The sequence below is a fragment of the Panulirus ornatus genome, chromosome 11 (assembly GCF_036320965.1).
Source record: "Panulirus ornatus isolate Po-2019 chromosome 11, ASM3632096v1, whole genome shotgun sequence".
Taxonomy (NCBI): Eukaryota; Metazoa; Arthropoda; class Malacostraca; order Decapoda; family Palinuridae; genus Panulirus; species Panulirus ornatus.
In genome coordinates, this window is record NC_092234.1 from 45,948,012 (window position 1) to 45,968,639 (window position 20,628).

General features: G+C 46.8%; 1 protein-coding gene across 1 annotated transcript in view; it reads left to right on the plus strand.

Annotated features, from left to right (window-relative positions):
• LOC139751466 (uncharacterized) overlaps positions 1-20,628 on the plus strand; it is a 690,594-nt gene that overhangs the window by 39,452 nt on the left and 630,514 nt on the right. The gene's annotated exons all lie outside the window — the stretch shown is intronic.

Here is a 20,628-nt window from a genome sequence, read left to right on the forward strand (position 1 = left end):
GCCACCTCGCCACACATGGAATAACATCCCCCTCCCCCCTCATGTGTGCGAGGTAGCGCTAGGAAAAGACAACAAAGGCCCCATTCGTTCACACTCAGTCTCTAGCTACCACGCAATAATGCCCGAAACCACAGCTCCCTTTCCACATCCAGGCCCCACAGAACTTTCCATGGTTTACCCCAGACGCTTCACATGCCCTGATTCAATCCATTGACAGCACGTCAGTGCAAGAGTTTTGGAAAGAGGGGCAAGTATGAAGTCTGTTGGGGATGAGAGAGCTTGGGAAGTGAGTCAGTTGTTGTTCGCTGATGATACAGCGCTGGTGGCTGATTCATGTGAGAAACTGCAGAAGCTGGTGACTGAGTTTGGTAAAGTGTGTGGAAGAAGAAAGTTGAGAGTAAATGTGAATAAGAGCAAGGTTATTAGGTACAGTAGGGTTGAGGGTCAAGTCAATTGGGAGGTGAGTTTGAATGGAGAAAAACTGGAGGAAGTGAAGTGTTTTAGATATCTGGGAGTGGATCTGGCAGCGGATGGAACCATGGAAGCGGAAGTGGATCATAGGGTGGGGGAGGGGGCGAAAATTCTGGGGGCCTTGAAGAATGTGTGGAAGTCGAGAACATTATCTCGGAAAGCAAAAATGGGTATGTTTGAAGGAATAGTGGTTCCAACAATGTTGTATGGTTGCGAGGCGTGGGCTATGGATAGAGTTGTGCGCAGGAGGATGGATGTGCTGGAAATGAGATGTTTGAGGACAATGTGTGGTGTGAGGTGGTTTGATCGAGTGAGTAACGTAAGGGTAAGAGAGATGTGTGGAAATAAAAAGAGCGTGGTTGAGAGAGCAGAAGAGGGTGTTTTGAAGTGGTTTGATTCAGAGGCCACGTACGCACTCTCTCTCTCTCTCTCTCTCTCTCTCTCTCTCTCTCTCTCTCTCTCTCTCTCTCTCTCTCTCTCTCACTTGTTCAGCGAGGGGTAGTGGGCGTACGGGACGCGTCGCGGACCGAGGTCAGGTCATTGGTCTCCTGACCCGTGCGGGAAGCTTTGGAAACACAGGGTCGGGGGACTGCCGTACTCGGCTGGATGAACAGAAGGGGCTTGGATTCCTCCTGTGGGCTCAGTCGAACCACCTGCAGTCTCTCGTGGTCGCCCCCACTGCTCAGCCAGTGGGGAAAAACCTTGAAGAAAGAGGTAATTTGGGTCGTGCTATTTTCCCATCTTATTTCTGATTGGGTCTGAGAGGAGACGTGTTTGATTTTGATGGAAGACTCAACTAACGTCTTAGAAGTTGAGCTTTCAAACCTTGTGTGGGACTCGGCTGGTGTCAGCCCAGCTGTCTGTTTTGGTGGGTTAGAGTTGTGGGCACCTCAGGTCAACCTGGTAAACAGACAAGGGGCTGCTGAACAGCAGAAGTATTGTGATAGACAAGAGCTACTAGCTGGCAGTGATGAAACAGACTAAAGGGCTAATAGATAGCAGAATGTTGAACAGACGAGGGTTGCTAGGTGGCAGAATGGTGAACAGAAGAGGGGAAGTAGGTGGTGGAATATGGAACAGAGCCTAACTAGCAGTGTTAAACAGACAGGGGGGCTACCAGGTAACAGTGTTAAACAGACGAGGGTTACCAGGTAGCAGCGTTAAACAGACAATGACTACCAGGTAAGTGTTAAACAGACGAAGGTTACCAGGTAAACACTGTTCAACAGACGAGGGCTACCAGGTAACAGGATGTTGAAGAGACGAGGTCTCCAAGCTAGCAAGAGTGTAGAACAGACCAGGTAGCGGCTTTGCGAACCAGGCGAGGTGGCTGGTGGATGGCAGCAGCATATAGGCCCCCAGAGGAGGGACCCGACCATGTACTACCAGACACCAGTGCAGGTACACACCAGTGGAAGGAAGGGACCTAGCCTGGTCACACCAGCCCCGGGAGGAAGGAGGAGGAGGAGGCCAGTGCTAGGTGGGTGGGAGAGAGAGAGAGAGAGAGAGAGAGAGAGAGAGAGAGAGAGAGAGAGAGAGAGAGAGAGAGAGAGTACCCGGTATAATGGAGTGTGTCATGGCTGTTTTTACAGACGTATATGTAATGCAAAGTGTTGGTGTGCGCGTAGGACCGCCCCGAATTATTTGGCTAATGGGGGGGTGGGTGGGTGGGTGGGGGAGGGGTATGTTTGTGTCCACACAAAGCCCCCCCCATTTCCCCCATTACCTCATTTTTTTGCGTATTGTTTCTGCATACAGCCAGTTTTGATCAGCCCGTGTTATATATATATATATATATATATATATATATATATATATATATATATATATATATATATATATATTTTATACTTTGTCGCTGTCTCCCGCGTTTGCGAGGTAGCGCAAGGAAACAGACGAAAGAAATGCCCCCCCCCCCATACACATGTATATACATACGTCCACACACGCAAATATACATACCTACACAGCTTTCCATGGTTTACCCCAGACGCTTCACATGCCTTGATTCAATCCACTGACAGCACGTCAACCCCGGTATACCACATCGCTCCAATTCGCTCTATTCCTTGCCCTCCTTTCACCCTCCTGCATGTTCAGGCCCCGATCACACAAAATCTTTTTCACTCCATCTTATATATATATATATATATATATATATATATATATATATATATATATATATATATATATATATATATATATTGCTTCGTCGCTGTCTCCCGCGTTAGCGAGGTAGCGCAAGGAAACAGACGAAAGAATGGCCCAACCCACCCACATACACATGTATATGCATACACGTCCACACACGCAAATATATATATATATATATATATATATATATATATATATATATATATATATATATATATATTGTAAACGCCGTTCCGAACGCGCGCGCCTGATTAATATTACCAGTAAATAAGAATTAGATGTGATAACACTAGAGTGGGTGATGATTATCGCCGGGGCATCTGCATGTCGGACGCGAATTAATGATTCATTATCCGATTGTTTAGTTGCAAATTAGAGAGATGCAAAAAAAAAAGAAAAAAAAAATTATTTTGGAAAAATGTTTCTGGCTTGGGATGTTCTCGCTTCTGATAACACTTCCAGTAACTCTGTGTGGTGGTGGTAGGTGTTAGCACTGCCCTAGGTGGTGGTGGTAGGTGTTGCCACCGTCCTAGGTGGTTGGTGGTAGGTGTGAGTGGTGGTAGGTGTTGGCACAGCCTTAGGTGGTAGTGGTAGGTGTTGGCACTGTCTAGGTGGTTGGTGGTAGGTGTGAGTGGTGGTAGGTGTTGGCACAGCCCTAGGTGGGTGGTGGTAGGTGTTGGTACAGCCCTAGGTGGGTGGTGGTAGGTGTTGGCACTGCCCTAGGTGGTTGGTGGTAGGTGTTGGCACTGTCCTAGGTGGTGGTGGTGGTAGGTGTTGGCACTGTCCTAGGTGGTTGGTGGTAGGTGTTGGCACTGCCCTAGGTGGTGGTGGTGGTGGTAGGTGTGGTAGACGGTGGCACTATGCTAAACAGTGGATGTTGTGCCATCATGGTGGCACTGGGGGTAGATGGTGACTGTGAATGATGGCGCTAGATAGTGGCACAATCTTAGAGGGTGACACCACTACTACTAAGTGGGGATTTGTGCTCGATAGTGGTAAGGAAATGATGACAACTTTGCTAGGTGACGATACAGTGTTAGATAGTGGCAATGGTGATACAGTGTTAGATAGTGGCAATGGTGATACAGTGTTAGATAGTGGCACTATGCTAGTTAGTGGCACTCGAATGATGGCACTGTGCTCGATAATGGCACTGAATGATGGCACAGTGTCAAGTGGCAGTGAAACTTTGCTCGATAGTAGTAGGTGAGTGATGGCACTGTTAGATAATGGCACTGAATGATCACAGTGGCACTGTGCCACCTAGTGGCACGGAAAGTAAGCACTTTGAAAATGGCACTCTCCTACCTTGTTGGCATTTGATAATGGCAGTACTGGGCAGTGGCACTGTGTGCTAGATGGTGGCACTGTGTGCTCGATGGTGGCACTGTGTGCTCGATGGTGGCACTGTGTGCTAGGTAGTGGCATTGTGTGCTAGATGGTGGCACTGTGTGCTAGACGGTAGCACTGTGTGCTAGACGGTGGCACTGTGTGCTCGATGGTGGCACTGTGTGCTAGACGGTGGCACTGTGTGCTAGACGGTGGCACTGTGTGTTAGACGGTGGCACTGTGTGCTCGATGGTGGCACTGTGTGCTTGGCTGTTGGCAGCAGAGAGATGTTTTTGGGGCACACACAGACTCGACCCTCGACACGCCTGCCCACACACACTATTCACCTCCAGTGATACAATCAATGCAGACAGAGGCCCAATCAACGGTCTATCCAGCTCTCACATCACAACACTCGGGCCACATTTGCATCCCCCAAGCCGTCTTCAACTACGGTGCGTACAGCAAGGTACAGCTACAGCGCTGTAGATGGGCAGGGTAGTACAGCAAGAGGCCGCTTCACCCCCACCCACCACTATAGATGGAGACAGGACAGCACAGCAGAAGGCCTCCTCCCCCACCCACCACTATAGATGGAGACAGGACAGTACAGCAGAAGGCTCCTCCCCCACCCACCACTATAGATGGAGACAGGACAGTACAGCAGAAGGCTCCTTCCCCACCCACCACTATAGATGGAGACAGGACAGTACAGCAGAAGGCTCCTCCCCCACCTACCACTATAGATGGAGACAGGACAGTACAGCAGAAGGCTCCTCCCCCACCTACCACTATAGATGGAGACAGTACAGTACAGCAGAAGGCTCCTCCCCCACCCACCACTATAGATGGAGACAGGACAGTACAGCAGAAGGCTCCTCCCCCACCCACCACTATAGATGGAGACAGGATAGTAAAGCAGGAGGCTCTTCCCCACCCACCACTATAGATGGAGACAGGATAGTAAAGCAGGAGGCTCCTCCCCCACCCACCACTATAGATGGAGACAGGACATTACAGTAGGAGGCTCCTCCACCCCACCCACCACTATAGATGGAGACGGGACAGTACAGCAGAAGGCTCCTCCCCCACCCACCACTATAGATGGAGACAGGACAGTACAGCAGAAGGCCTCCTCCCCCCCCCACCACTATAGATGGAGACAGGACAGTACAGCAGAAGGCTCCTCCCCCACCCACCACTATAGATGGAGACAGGACAGTACAGCAGAAGGCTCCTCCACCACCCACCACTATAGATGGAGACAGGACAGTACAGCAGAAGGCCTCCTCCCCTACCACCCACCACTATAGATGGAGACAGGACAGTACAGCAGAAGGCCTCCTCCCCCACCCACCACTATAGATGGAGACAGGACAGTACAGCAGAAGGCTCCTCCCCCACCCACCACTATAGATGGAGACAGGACAGTACAGCAGAAGGCCTCCTCCCCCACCCACCACTATAGATGGAGACAGGACAGTACAGCAGAAGGCTCCTCCCCCACCCACCACTATAGATGGAGACAGGACAGTACAGCAGAAGGCTCCTCCACCACCCACCACTATAGATGGAGACAGGACAGTACAGCAGAAGGCTCCTCCACCACCCACCACTATAGATGGAGACAGGACAGTACAGCAGAAGGCCTCCTCCCCTACCACCCACCACTATAGATGGAGACAGGACAGTACAGCAGAAGGCCTCCTCCCCCACCCACCCACCACTATAGATACCATACATACAAATATACAGACTGACTTGACAATATTCCCCCCCCCCCCATTGAACTCCACGGCTATACCATATCTTGCGGTTATCATGAGATCTGATAACATAAGTGTTGGAGGTTATAATTCTCTTTGTAATGTGGCACCATCGCCCATGCAACAACAGAGGTGTTTTATCACCACGACGGGGGGGGGGGGGGGGGGGGGGGGCGGTCGATTATCTGAGCGAAAATAATGTAGGATAGATGATGATAACTACGGTGTTAGTGAAGGTGATGTTTGCTCTGTGGTGTCTTGTGTTAACTACAGCGTAGAGCAGCCGTTAGTTTTCGTGTGTGTGTGTGTGTGTGTGTGTGTGTGTGTGTGTGTATGTATGTATGTATGTATGTGTGTGTGTGTGTGTGTGTATGTATGTATGTATGTATGTATGTGTGTGTGTGTGTGTGTGTGTGTATGTGTGTCTGTGTGTGTTTTCCGCTCTCTCTGCGTCGCGTTTTGTCATCTCGTTACTTGGTAGTTCACCGTTGGTACTGCCGTTGCACCATTTGTATCAATAGGTATTGCCTTATACATACATACATATATATATATATATATATATATATATATATATATATATATATATATATATATATATATTTATATTTATATTTATATATATATATATATATATATATATATATATATATATATATATATATATATATATATATATATATATATATATATATATTAGCGTATTTTGTTGTTATAGATGATCTTGTTGCTCCTGATTGCTGTCTGGTGTTATAAACAGTGTTCGTTTCTCGTACACCTGTCGCTGTTCTTCCTCAGTGCTCCTCTGTAGCAGGGGAGCGAGAGCCGCTAATGTGTAGCACCCTCTGTAGCAAGCGAGAACCGCTAATATGTAGCACCCTTTGTAGCAGGGGAGAGAGTGAGTCGCTAATGTGTAGCACCCTCTGTAGCAGGGGAGCGAGCGAGAGCCGCTAATGTGTAGCACCCTCTGTTGCAAGATGAGCGAGCGAGAGCCGCTAATGTGTAGCACCCTCAGTTGCAGGGGAGCGAGAGCCGCTAATGTGGAGCACCCTCTGTAGCAAGGGAGCGAGGCGAGAGCCGCTAATGTGTAGCACCCTCTGTAGCAGAGGAGCGAGCGAGAACCGCTAATGTGTAGCACTAGGTCGCATGCACGGCCTTGTTAACACACACACACACACACACACACGATCATGGACCTTCACCAACCTTACGTTAGCATATGGCAGAGATTAACTCTCTTTAACACTGGCCATTTCTGGAGCAGAGGGGAAATTAGATTAAAAAAAAAGAAGAAAAATAGCATTGGAAAGCTGAGAATATATTATCATAATGTGTCTCAAGTGAGTTTACGTATGTACGAGGGGGATATATATTGCTCAACTCCCAGTCATGAAGGCCAGCGAAGAGGATTGAAGATGAGGTATTTGTCAAGGGCAGTTCAGTGTCATCCCTACGTGGTTTAAGGTCGTCCCTTAAGATCTCTCTCTCTCTCTCTCTCTCTCTCTCTCTCTCTCTCTCTCTCTCTCTCTCTCTCTCTCTCTCTCTCCCTCTCCCACCCCTGCTACCACAGGGTCAGCTCATGGAATTACTTTGTCTTTCTCTCGTCGTCTTCCCTTGGTGTCATTCACACACACACACACACACACACACACACACACACACACACACACACACACACACACACACACACACACATAACTATATGACCTTTAGCGATAAAAGTTTAAGGCTCGGTGTATCTCGGATACATAATTATTAGATCTTAAGTTCCTGTAGCGGTAAGTGTGTGTATTCCAGTAACTCCCACGAAGTAAAAGTCGTACATTAAAGAAAGTCGTCACGAAAAAGCCTTATTTGAAATTGTCCTCAGCGGCTGGTACCACAGTGCTCCCTGCCTTTCCCCTCCCCAAACCTTCCCCCCACGTCATTGGCACCGTATCTACCGGCTCTGTCTTGTGTTCACTGCTGGGTTCACTGCTGGGTTGGAGCAGTGCCTCACTGTTGGTGAGCCATGGATTTGTTCACTGCTGGGTTCACTGATGGGTTGGAGCAGTGCCTCACTGTTGGTGAGCCATGGATGTGTTCACTGCTGGGTTCACTGATGGGTTGGAGCAGTGCCTCACTGTTGGTGAGCCATGGATGTGTTCACTGCTGGGTTCACTGATGGGTTGGAGCAGTGCCTCACTGTTGGTGAGCCATGGATGTGTTCACTGCTGGGTTCACTGATGGGTTGGAGCAGTGCCTCACTGTTGGTGAGCCATGGATGTGTTCACTGCTGGGTTGGAGCAGTGCCTCACTGTTGGTGAGCCATGGATGTGTTCACTACAACTAGAAAATTACAAATCCCTCTGAATTAATATTTTGGTTGAGGTTTATTAATGTTCCTGGGGGGGAGGGGGGAGGAGGGGGCATTTTATGTCACACTTGTTCATTTTCTTCCACAACACACATTCCTCATTTTTTATGGTACACCTTTAACACTTTTCATAACCCATTCATATACCTTTATCAAGATTTTTAGTTAGTTGCTAATTACTGTCACACTAAATAACGATATATATATATATATATATATATATATATATATATATATATATATATATATATATATATATATATATATATATATAAGTAAAGGAAGGGAGCGGGTGGCTGGAAATCCTCCCCTCCTGTTTTTATCTTTTCCAAAAGAAAGAACAGAGAAGGGAGCCAAGTGAGGATGATTCCCTCTACGGCTCGGTCATCTTTTTTTTTTTTTTTTTTTTTTAAAGAAGGAAGAGAGAAGGGGGCCAGGTGAGGATATTCCCTCAAAGGCCCAGTCCTCTGTTCTGAACGCTACCTCGCTAACGCGGAAAATGGCGAATAGTATGAAAAAAAAAAATATATATATATATACACATATGTGTATATGAGTGGATTTGTCCTTTGTTCGTCTGTTTCCTGGCGCTACCTCGCCGTTGTACAGATTTTGGACTCCGACTAGAACATGTTTGCAGATGATGCCGAGGTCACAAGGGAAGTGATATAAGAACAAGGGAGGATTGGACCACCTTACAAGGGGACTTGAGGAGACTCCCAAAGATGGCCTGATCCTTCGTTGGCGAAATTCAAACCCCCCAGGTAGATGTCAAGTCATATTAGGATACGGGGGTCACTGTGAAAACAGACCTCGGTAATGAGCATTATCTAACAGGAGATGAGCTATCGACCTCGTCTGTTACCTGTCGCCAGAGACCATTAACAAGAGGAGCTATAGGCACACAAACAAGCTGTCGGCTGACAGGTACTACTAGTACTGCGTTCAGGCGCGTGGAGAGGGCAGTGTTTTAGCAAGGTCTCCCCACGTCATCCAGCAAGGGGTCAAAAGGAGAATGTGTGTGTCTCGAGGATGGTTGGTCGTAGCTGCGCCTGCTGAAGAGCGAAGAGCGATGCTTCGTCTAAAGGAGGGGCAGGAAAGATGGTACCAGAGTTGATAGTATTGAGATATATTTATATAGAGGGAGAGGCTATAAACCTTAGATTTGTCGACCATGGAAGAGAGAAGAGTGTAGGGTGACCTGATCACAGTGACCTTGAGATTGTAAAGGAGTTTGGTGTTGTATATGTATAGTACACAGCTCTTGGAAAGAATTGGGGGTAGATGTGTGTGTATGTGTCTACACATACATTTATAGGATGGTACGTACATATACAAAGTTAAGAGACGGGCCAACACACACAAATAGTAATCACACAGGCAGACAGTCAGGTAAAGACACAGACAGACAGATAGACATACAGACAGACAGACAGACACACACACACGCTCTCTCTCTCTCTCTCTCTCTCTCTCTCTCTCTCTCTCTCTCTCTCTCTCTCTCTCTCTCTCTCCTTGCAACACGACACCGCCACACCATAACCCGGTACAACTCGTGTTTCCCCCGCCCGGGTCCCCGTGCCGGGGGAGGGAGGAGGTCTATCAGAACACGCCCAGCCAGATGGATTTTCCGGCCAAGAAGTTGTCAACTTAACATACGACCTGTGATCCCCACCCAACCCGTTACCCAGGGACACCACCTACACCTAACCAACCAGCCACCACCACCACACCTGTCTGTGTGTGTGTGTGTCTGTATGTCTGTCTGTCTGTGTGTATGTGTATATATGTGTGTGTGTCTGTGTGTATGTGTGTCTGTGTGTATGTGTGTGTGTGTGTGTATGTGTGTGTGTGTGTGTGCGCGCGTCTGTGTGTGTGTGTATGTGTGTGTGTGTGTGTCTGTGTCTGTGTGTGTGTGTGTGTGTCTGTGTGTGTGTGTGTATGTGTGTCTGTGTGTATATGTGTGTGTGTGTCTTTGTGTAAATACATACGACAGAATTTTGCCATGGGGAAGGCTCGAGCGTGGAGAGAGAGAGAGAGAGAGAGAGAGAGAGAGAGAGAGAGAGAGAGAGAGAGAGAGAGAGAGAGAGAGAGTGATGATGATAAGACGTGATAACGAGCACCCTGACCTACTGATACACTGACCTTATTGCCCTGCCTGTTATCAGAGAGCAATTAGCCCAGAAGATCCTGCAATTTGCTTCTCTCGCCATTATACACATAGAGGCGGCCTTGTCTGGAGGCTATACATACGATTATGAAGAATGATAATGATGATACATACAATTATGAATGATGATAATGATGATACATACGATTATGGATAATGATAATGATGATACATAGAATTATGAATTATAATGATACATAGAATTATGAATAATGATGATACATAGAATTATGAATAATAATGATACATAGAATTATGAATTACAGTGATAAGTAGAATTATGAATAATAATGATACATAGAATTATGAATGATGATAATGATACATAGTTATGAATGATAATAATGATACATTGAATTATGAATAATGATGAGACATAGAATTATGAATGGTAATGTTATCAGCTGCACGGCCTTCCTTGTAGTCATGTAGAAGATATGAAAGATACAGATCTGTAGCCTCTTGTAGCCTCATTATAAAACCTGTATTGCCTTCTACAGTCAAATACAAGATGTATCCATACATCTGTCGCCTCTTGTAGACTCTGGGAGCGAGGCTATCGCACTACATGTTCAGACTTCATTTATCCTATTTTACTGAAGCATCTCCAGTAATTGACGTAAATCATTTATCCACTTATCCTTATCTCCCGACATGTCATGTGTATAACCCGAGCTACAGGTGATGGAGGTACGCGTACCTTGTACTCTCTCGTAGTTCCACATTGGGGGAAATTTTTTTGGTCTCCCCGTGTCTAGTTTTATCTCCCCATCTCCCACTGTTGGAGGAGCCTTTATCTCCCCATCTCCCACTGTTGGAGGAACCTTTATATCCCCATCTCCCACTGTTGGAGGAACCTTTGTCTCCCCGTGTCTAGTTTTATCTCCCCATCTCCCACTGTTGGAGGAACCTTTCTATCCCCATCTCCCACTGTTAGAGGAACCTTTATCTCCCCATCTCCCACTCACTGTTGGAGGAGCCTTTGTCTCCCCGTGTGTAGTCTTATCTCCCCATTTCTCACTGTTGGAGGAACCTTTGTCTCCCCATGTGTAGTCTTATCTCCCCATTTATCCCTGAATCTTACGCCGTCCACTATATTCTCCCCAGCGTAGGGCTTCCCAAATACTCTCTCTCTCTCTCTCTCTCTCTCTCTCTCTCTCTCTCTCTCTCTCTCTCTCTCTCTCTCTCTCTCTCTCTCTCTCTCTCCGGAAGCATGGCCTCGATGCAGCCCATTTCCTAAAGAAAAGGGGGAATGTTCTCGACTTCCCATAGGTGGTGTCTCTTCTCTCCAGCAGGAGAACCTCTGTCCACTTTCACACCGATGTTTCCGGCCTGCATCTCTCATCTCGGTTTCTCCTCCCGTCGTCTCCCCTTCTTGATACTCGTTTTCTATCGCGCCCTCTCTTTCTCGCACTGAACACGTCTCCTCCGCTGGATTCGCACCACCGCCGCCACCCGCACCGCCGCCTCTCCGTGTGAAGAAGCAGAAACCTGGTGAAAATCAGGGCTGAAGTACTATTTCTAACCTTTTATTCTTTTTTTCGCTATTTTAGCAGAGTCGGTAAATGGCAACCGACCGACCCCGATGGAAGGATGAACAGCTGAGTGAACTGCGGGTCGACCGCCGCTCCCGGGATTCGAACCCGGGTAGGTAGGCCAGGGGTTGAAATTACAGTCAAGAACAGCTAATCGCTACACCAAGGAAGCTCATGCGCCACTCATCACCCTCTGCCCCAGTCTCCAAGACGCCAGTTCCTCCTTGCGATCCCGTAACCATGTTTGGCATAGCCATATCCTCCACTCTGTCTTGGAAAACCACAACAACCCCCTCGCACATCAGCACAACCAGAAGGCGGTTGTGATACACCAGGTGTCTGTGAGTGACTCCTCTTGTGAGCCGGGGATCTCCTAGCCTCCCACCTGGCCTTACAGTGAGTGGGTGGGTGGGTGTCGGATGTGCCTCAGTGTGGACAGCAGCGGCTGCTGCTTTTTCACGTTCGAGGAGATGGCTGCTCCTCCTCCTCCTCCTCCTCCTCCTCCTCCTCCTCCACCTCTTCATTAGCCGGAGTGGAATGGGCAGCCACCCGTCTCGTCCATTCTCCAGACATCCTCTCTCTCTCTCTCTCTCTCTCTCTCTCTCTCTCTCTCTCTCTCTCTCTCTCTCTCTCTCCAGCCATCATCGACCTTCTCTCCGCCCTCATGTTCGTGAACTCCCCCTCCCCCCCTATGTTCTGCAGGTGGTGTTATTTTGGTGAACTCCCCCTCCCCCCTTGTTCTGCAGGTGATGTTATTTTGGCCACTGCACACTGTTCTCGTGGGTTGTCTGTTCCCCCACGTGCCCCTTACTTACCACCGTGGCTTCTAGGGGCTCGCTTCTGGCTGCTGCCTACCGTAGTTTCTGTGGTTGATGACAAGCATACGAGGATAAACCAGTATGGTGCCTTCGCCTTCCCTCACACAGTGAAGGTGTGGAAGTCCCCATACTTCCATCTTGTTGGGCATCTTATACGTACTAGTGGGGGTACACTCTTCCTAATTTCCCCCCACATACTCGTGAACCAAAAGCCATTTATTTTTTTGCCCAAGAAACTAGACCTTTGAAGACCATTCTTTTTTTTCCCCTTATGACAGGGTGAATTGCGAAATATTCCTTGTTATCTTTCTGCCATCGTGAAAGCTGCCATGTATCCCCACTCGCATGAATGGGCCCTTGTGGAAATTTTGCACCCACGAGTGGGAAATAAGTTCAATGATGCCCTGAAGGCGTAGGTTTGGCTATGGCTATGGAAGAACAGGCTCATATACAGCGAAGCTAACGAAAGAAAAACCTTTGCACATTGAGTGCCGAAGTGTATGATTCATCCGGCTGCGCTTGCAAGCAGCCCGTTCAAAGTATAAGCTTTGGAAATTAAGCTGTGCTGGGAGGTAAAGGAGGGAGTGAGACAGCGGATGCTCGCCCAGGCCGTAAACAAGCCTCTTGTCCACTAATGTTCACGCACGATGATTGTGCCTCCCGGTGATTTTGGAGGGGGTGGGGGTGGGATGGTGGAGGGAGGGTGGATAGGGGGGTGGGGGAGGGAGGGTGGAAGGTGGATGAGGGGGGAGGGAGGGTGCAAGGTGATGGGTGGGGGGGGGGAGATATTAAGATGTAAATATCGTGCCAGTTGGGACGTCGTCGTGAGGCGCCCCCCCCCCCCCCCCCCCCTCAAAAGACTTAACCAACTACGAGTGGGATAGAGAAAGGTGAGGTAGGTGAGGTGAGGTGAGGGAGGGTGGGAGGTGGTGGAGTGAAAGTATTGTATGTAAGAACCTCCGCTCCTTCAAAAACGGGACGAGTCGGCCATTTTGAGAGACCCAGAATTTCTTTTGCAGAGCGCGAGGATTGGTCGTACCGTGTTTGACCTGATGGGTCACCTTAGAGAGAGAGAGAGAGAGAGAGAGAGAGAGAGAGAGAGAGAGAGAGAGAGAGAGAGAGAGAAGGACCTGCTGTTGCCGACCCCTGTATTTGACGACACGTACAGTATTACAGCACAACATGTACTACTGAAATGCAAAGCAAAAAAAAAAAAACTATAGGAACCTCAGGGTCAAATGTGGGTTATATATATATATATATATATATATATATATATATATACACACACAGACAGACGCTGTGATTAATTGTTTGGGGAAATTCGTCAGACACTATCGGTAATATAAATAGATTTTAACGATTTTTTTAAAAGGATGCGAAAAGTATGTTATTCTTTTTCTTTTTTTTTTACTATTGATATGTAATTTCTATTGTTTTTGGATTTTTTTAAAACTACTAGTATGTCATTTTTATTTATAGTTTTTAATTTTTTTTCTTTTTTAGATTTTGGGCTGAAAACATGAAAACTTTTGGTTCATGTACTCTTTAAATTCCACAGATTCAGTACATTATAAGACTTTTTTACTTTTACATTTTTTCTTTTTTTAAAGGGTCGGGCCGAACACACACACACACACACACACACACACACACACACATTTGAAGAGCTCTGGTCGACTCTCTCATTCCTTGTCTAATCTTATTTTTCTTTCATTTAAGGTGACATTGATTAGGACATGGTCGTACCATGTCGGTGTATTATGATAAAAGATAAAGATAAATGTAGATAAAGATAGAATACAAATACCGGGTAAATTCACAGTTTAGGAGCCCCATGAAAAACCTTTGTGATGTGAAAGAAAACGCGTATCGGAGATTTGGTAAGAAAATGCATATAAGGGTTGTGGAAGAAAACGCATGTAAGGATTGCGGAAGAAAACGCATGTAAGGGTTTAGAAGAAAACTCATATCAGGGTTGTGGTAAAAATCACGTTTAAAGGTTTTGTAACAAAACACTAATTGATGTATATATATATATATATATATATATATATATATATATATATATATATATATATATATATATATTCCTATGAATCCACGGGGAAAATGAAACACGATAAGTTCCCAAGTGCACTTTCGTGTAATGATCACATTATTAGTGGAGACACAAGAGAGAAATATAAGTCAGTTGATATACATCGAAGAGACGAAGCTAGGACGCCATTTGGTAAACATGTGATTGTCGAAAACATACAACGCTTCGTCTCTTCGATGTATATCAACTGACTGTTATATTTCTCTCTTGTGTCTCCCCTGATGATGTGATTATTACACGAAAGTGCACTTGGGAACTTTTCGTATTTCATTTTCCCCGTGGACTCATAGGAATATCTTGATCACGCGCAAAATTGTGATCCTTTCCAATATATATATATATATATGTATATATATATATATATATATATATATATATATATATATATGTATATATATATATATATATATATATATATATATATATATATATATAATTTTTTTTTTGGGGGGGGGTTGGGGGTTGGAAGAAATCGCATATCAGCGGACTCTTTGTCCTCGGTAGTGAGTGTCATAAACCTGGGGTTGCTGCGCGTGCTCTGGAGCGTTGTCCTTCATATCAAGATGAGAGATAATGTAAGTGGTGAGGGCTGTGACGATCAAGGGGGAAATGCGTGCGTCAGAGGAAGATAAGAACTTGGAGAAATCAGTAGAACATATGAAAGTCTCGTATGACTTCCTTAGCGACTTAGAATTACCTTATTTTTTGATATGTTTTGAAAAGAAATGGCGTGATTTACTTATTGAGTTGCTGGGAGGTTTGTTCGCTGAGTGTGTTTGCTTTCGTTTGCTGTGTGTGTTAGCTGTCGTTCGCTAGGCGTATTTGCTGTCGTTCGTTGGGTGTGTTTGCTGTCGTTCGCTGGGTGTGTTTGCTGTCGTTCGCTGGGTGTGTTTGCTGTCGTTTGCTGAGCGTGTTTGCTGTCGTTTGCTGAGCGTGTTTGCTGTTGTTCGCAGAGTGTGTTTGCTGTCGTTCGCTGTGCGTGTTTGCTGCCGTTCGCTGGGTGTGTTTGCCGTCGTTCGCTAGGTATGTTTGCTGCCGTTCGCTGGGTGTGTTTGCTGCCGTTCGCTGGGTGTGTTTGCTGTCGTTTGCTGGGTGTGTTTGCTGTCGTTCCCTGTGCGTGTTTGCTGCCGTTCGCTGGGTGTGTTTGCTGTCGTTCGCTGGATGTGTTTGCTTCCTCCGCCCACACGTAAGCAATATGGCGGAAGGGAGGGAGGTGGGGGCAGTGTTCTTGGGTGTATTTCGACGATGACAACGGAAGATCTAAAGGCAGGTCTCGGCCTGTAGGTGAAGGCAGGCGCTGTCTTTTTTTTTCATTTTTTTTTGGGTAAGTTCTGTTGACCTGTAATGGAGATGAAGCTAATCTTACCCCGACATTTTTACTTATAATTTATAGGAATAAAAAAAAAATGATTCTCAAGGTCACACTCTTGGGTTTAGATCATTTCTTTGTAGGGTAAGGAGTTCATTGGCATATGCCATATATGAATATACGAAACCACTAGGAAAATGAAGCATAAGTTCCCAAGTGCACTTCCGTGTAATGATCACATCATCATCAGGGAAGATGCAAGAATGAGATAGTGGACGTGAGAAAAGTCAGTTGATATACAAGGAAGAGACGTAGCTACGTCTCTTCCTTGTATATCAAGCGGAGTCGTGCGCAGGAGGGTGGATGTGCTGGAAATGAGATGTTTGAGGACAATGTGTGGTGTGAGGTGGTTTGATCGAGCAAGTGATGTAAGGGTAAGAGAGATGTGTGGAAATAAGAAGAGCGTGGTTGAGAGAGCAGAAGAGGGTGTTTTGAAATGGTTTGGTCACATGGAGAGAATGAGTGAGGAAAGATTGACCAAGAGGATATATGTGTCGGAAGTGGAGGGAACGAGGAGAAGTGGGAGACCAAATTGGAGGTGGAAAGATGGAGTGAAAAAGATTTTGAGTGGTCGGGGCCTGAACATGCAGGAGGGTGAAAGGCGGACAGGGAATAGTGAATTGGATCGATGTGGTATACCGGGATCGACGTGCTGTCAGTGGATTGAATCGGGGCATGTGAAGCGTCTGGGGTAAACCATGGAAAGTTGTGTGGGGCCTGGATGTGGAAAGGGAGCTGTGGTTTCGGGCATTATTGCATGACAGCTAGAGACTGAGTGTGAACGAATGGGGCCTTTGTTGTCTTTTCCTAGCGCTACCTCGCACACATGAGGGGGAGGGGGATGTTATTCCATGGGTGGCGAGGTGGCGATGGGAATGAATAAAGGCAGACAGTGTGAATTGTGTGCATGTGTATATATGTATGTGTCTGTGTGTGTATATATATGTGTACATTGAGGTGTATAGGTATGTATATTTGCGTGTGTGGACGTGTATACATTGTGTATGGGGGTGGGTTGGGCCATTTCTTTCGTCTGTTTCTTTGCGCTACCTCGCAAACGCGGGAGACAGCGACAAAGAAAAAAAAAATATATATATATATATATATATATAATGAGAGAGAGAGAGAGAGAGAGAGAGAGAGAGAGAGAGAGAGAGAGAGAGAGAGAGTGTAAAACGAAAAAAAAAATGGCCTTGTGTACGACTGGTCAAAAATACCTGCATCTCCACGGTGAAGACATTTTCAAAGATAAGACAGTCGTGCCGGGGCGACGCTCCAAGATTGCATCTGTGGCTGACGGAGGCCATGGAGAGGCGAAGGAGAGAGAGAGAAAAAAAAAATTGAAAAAAAAAAAAAAGGTGGTGGTTGGTGGTGTATCTGCTGGTTGGTGGTGGCGAAGACGCGTCCCTCTTTACGGCAAATGTGTGGCCATATCGTCGCCACACCTCCGGGGCACATAAAACACTCCCCTCCCTCCTGATAGAGCAGATAGCGATATATATATGCAGGTGTGGCGGCCCCATATCACCTTCGCCTCCCGCGCATTTACATGTAAGCGATCCCCCTCCCCACGCGCGCGGGCCGCTGCCAGACGCGCGATAATCACCGTTGGGAGGAGGGAGGGTGGTCCACCGTACGTGACGAACACCTTCCACCCCCTCCCTCCCTCACCACGGCCCAACGGCCTCTTCGATATCTCTAACGGCGACGTAACGCGGCCGATAACGCCTGTTAGAGTGTATTGAGCGATATGACCGCGGGTCGGGTTTACGATTACGCCCGAGGCGGGGATTAAAAAGCGGCGCGAGATGAGGATATAGCGAGGTATGGCGTCGTCTCCTCCTCCTCCTCCTCCTCCCCCCCCGGCCGCCACCGCCACTCCCGCCCTCCCACCTCCTCCGTCGGGGCTTTTAGTGGTGGTGTGTGGCGTAGCGCTCCCAACAGGTCATCTGAGCTTCCCCGAGGCGCTATCCTCGACTAAAGTGCCTCGAAATCGCTTCTTGAGCATTATTGGATTGAAGATGTTGAGGAGGGGAGAGGGTGGGTGGGGTGGGTGTGTTAGGGCGGGGGTGGGGGAGAGGAGGAGGGGGTGTGTTAGGCCGCCGCTATACCATGAAATAAGATTTGGGGTGGCGCGTTGTATGGAGATGGGTGTGACTTCATCAGCAAGATGGGTGTGGGTGTGTGTGTGCACACCAGCCCGCCCTCTCTCTCTCTCTCTCTCTTTCTCTCTCCCGCCCACACACACACACACACACCCATCCCACCCACTCTCTCTCTCTCTCTCTCTCTCTCTCTCTCTCTCTCTCCTCTCTCTCTCTCTCTGGCCCGGCCCCGCCCCGCAGACCCTTCTCTATACCCGAGGTGATAATTGGCACCTGATTTGGTACAGCAGAGCAAGACGCCATATATATATATATATATATATATATATATATATATATATATATATATATATATATATATATATATTGTTACGAACACGTGTGCTTGTGCTCACATGTTCGCGTATATAACGTGTGTGTGTCCATATGGTATTGATATTTCTTATCAGGACGAGGATTAAGGCCTCCCTCTGAGACGTCCTCCGAGCGTCAGTTCACACCAAGCATTTAGGCGTAATACTTTAATTTTAATTTTATTTTGAAACCAGATGGTCGTTTGTCCTTGAGCACCCCGACCCTTCTCCGAGGAGGGGGGGGGGAGTAAGTTGTCATCAGCTGCGGAATATTCGCCACCGTACTGGACATGTCGCTGCAGGTTACCAGAGGGAGGGTGATCTACGCAGTTTGTGTAACTGTTCCTCCAACCAATCAGAATGTAACTGAAGCTCATAGCCAATCAAAATGTAAGGTTGTATAGCTAGCAGGGAACGCTTATATACCCATGACACCCGCTGAGTCTCGCTCTTTCTAGCCCAGCGAGGTAAGTGGTCCACCCTTGCTGTAAGTCCTGCTGTGTTGTAAGCCTGTAAGCCCTGCTGTGCTATAAGCCCATTACCCAAGTGTTGTGCTGTAAGCCCGTTATATTTATCAGTGTAATGTTATCGAAGAACGCCATAGAGGAAAAGAACTCTGGCTTTGAAATCTTATCTGGAATGTTAATTCATGTACAAATGTTATCTTATGTTCAATGTTAACTCTAATGTTCAGTGTTTAACGTAATGTTTCATGCTTGATTTATGTGCCTATCTTTGTACACTTGAATTCTTTCATTATAAGTAGATTTTAGTGTAATGCTGGTCTTTAATTCAATCCCATACTTTATTATTGTGTTATCCTGAGTTGTGCAACTTGACAAATCTATAACGTCCTTGCAAGACAAGGAACAGTAGTATTTTGTAACATATGTTACTGGCGACCCTTGCTTGAATAAGTGTTGAAATTCGTAACAAATTAATTGGCGACCCTGCCAGGATTTTCTTGCCTTAACGGAATCTCTTTCCTTCTTCATTATCATGTGTTGATCAGTGGTGACAATACCGTTCTTGATCTCAATTATTGGCGAAAGCAGCTAGAGATAGCTAAGGTCAATGCACAAGCACAGTTACAAGTGCAGAGGAAGAAACTGAACAAGCTAGGTTAGCTCTCGAACGTGAAAGACTTAGACTTAACGCTTCACCATCAGGCCAGTGTCGTCCCAGTTGGGTAACTTACATCTCGTAACCGAAGTTCAGTGAACTTGACGGGGCAGGCATTTAAAGGGCTACGAACAGCAGAGGGAGGACCACTGATTATGTAATCCCACACCTGAATTGCTACCTTGCCGGTAACTCATGAAAGTAAGGGGAAATACTCCAACAGAGTTAAGAGTTGTTTTTATTGTGGCAAGGCTGGGCACCAGGTGAGGGATTGCTGGGCTGGAGAGAAGGAGTCCAGAGACTCTACCTTTTTTTTAATATAATTGTAGGCCATTGGGTCTCTCTCTCTTTAATTTTAGGGCCAATTTAGTAAAGTAGTGAGGCTGTTTCTGCTCTTAGGAGAGTGAGGGGGTTGCGAGACTGCTGATTATCTGTCCTTATTATAGGATCTGTTATGTGGGAACTACAATGCATTCCTGTCTAAGGGCTATGTTAGTAGATGTGGTGTACGACGAAAAAGTGACCGTATTACGGGAGTCTGGTGCGCTACAGTCCTAATTGGTGTGATGACTTGGTGCCGCGAGAAGAGTCTGGAGACCGAGTCTTGCTAGACAGACTGTCTGGTCCCAAGGAAGCTCCACTAGTTAATGTGAGGGCAGAAATAGATTTCTTCACGGGCCATGATCTTGTAGGGATTGTAGATAAGTTCCTGTCTTAGACGTGGCTTCGTGTTAGGCAGTGACCTAGCGGGTGGGAAGATGAACCCAATGCCGGTGTTGCCTACGGGCCCGGTAAAGTCCACGGAGGCGGTGCAGCTTGACGAAGAGGTACCAGATATTGTCTACAACCACGATGGTGCCAGGTCCATGACAACTGGCACGGCAGGCCATGTGCCTGAGGACATAGCCGTTGAAACGCAGGGAGTGAAGACTCTCCCTGAGGGTTGAGACCTGAGGAAGTGGTGTTCAGTGTCATGTAA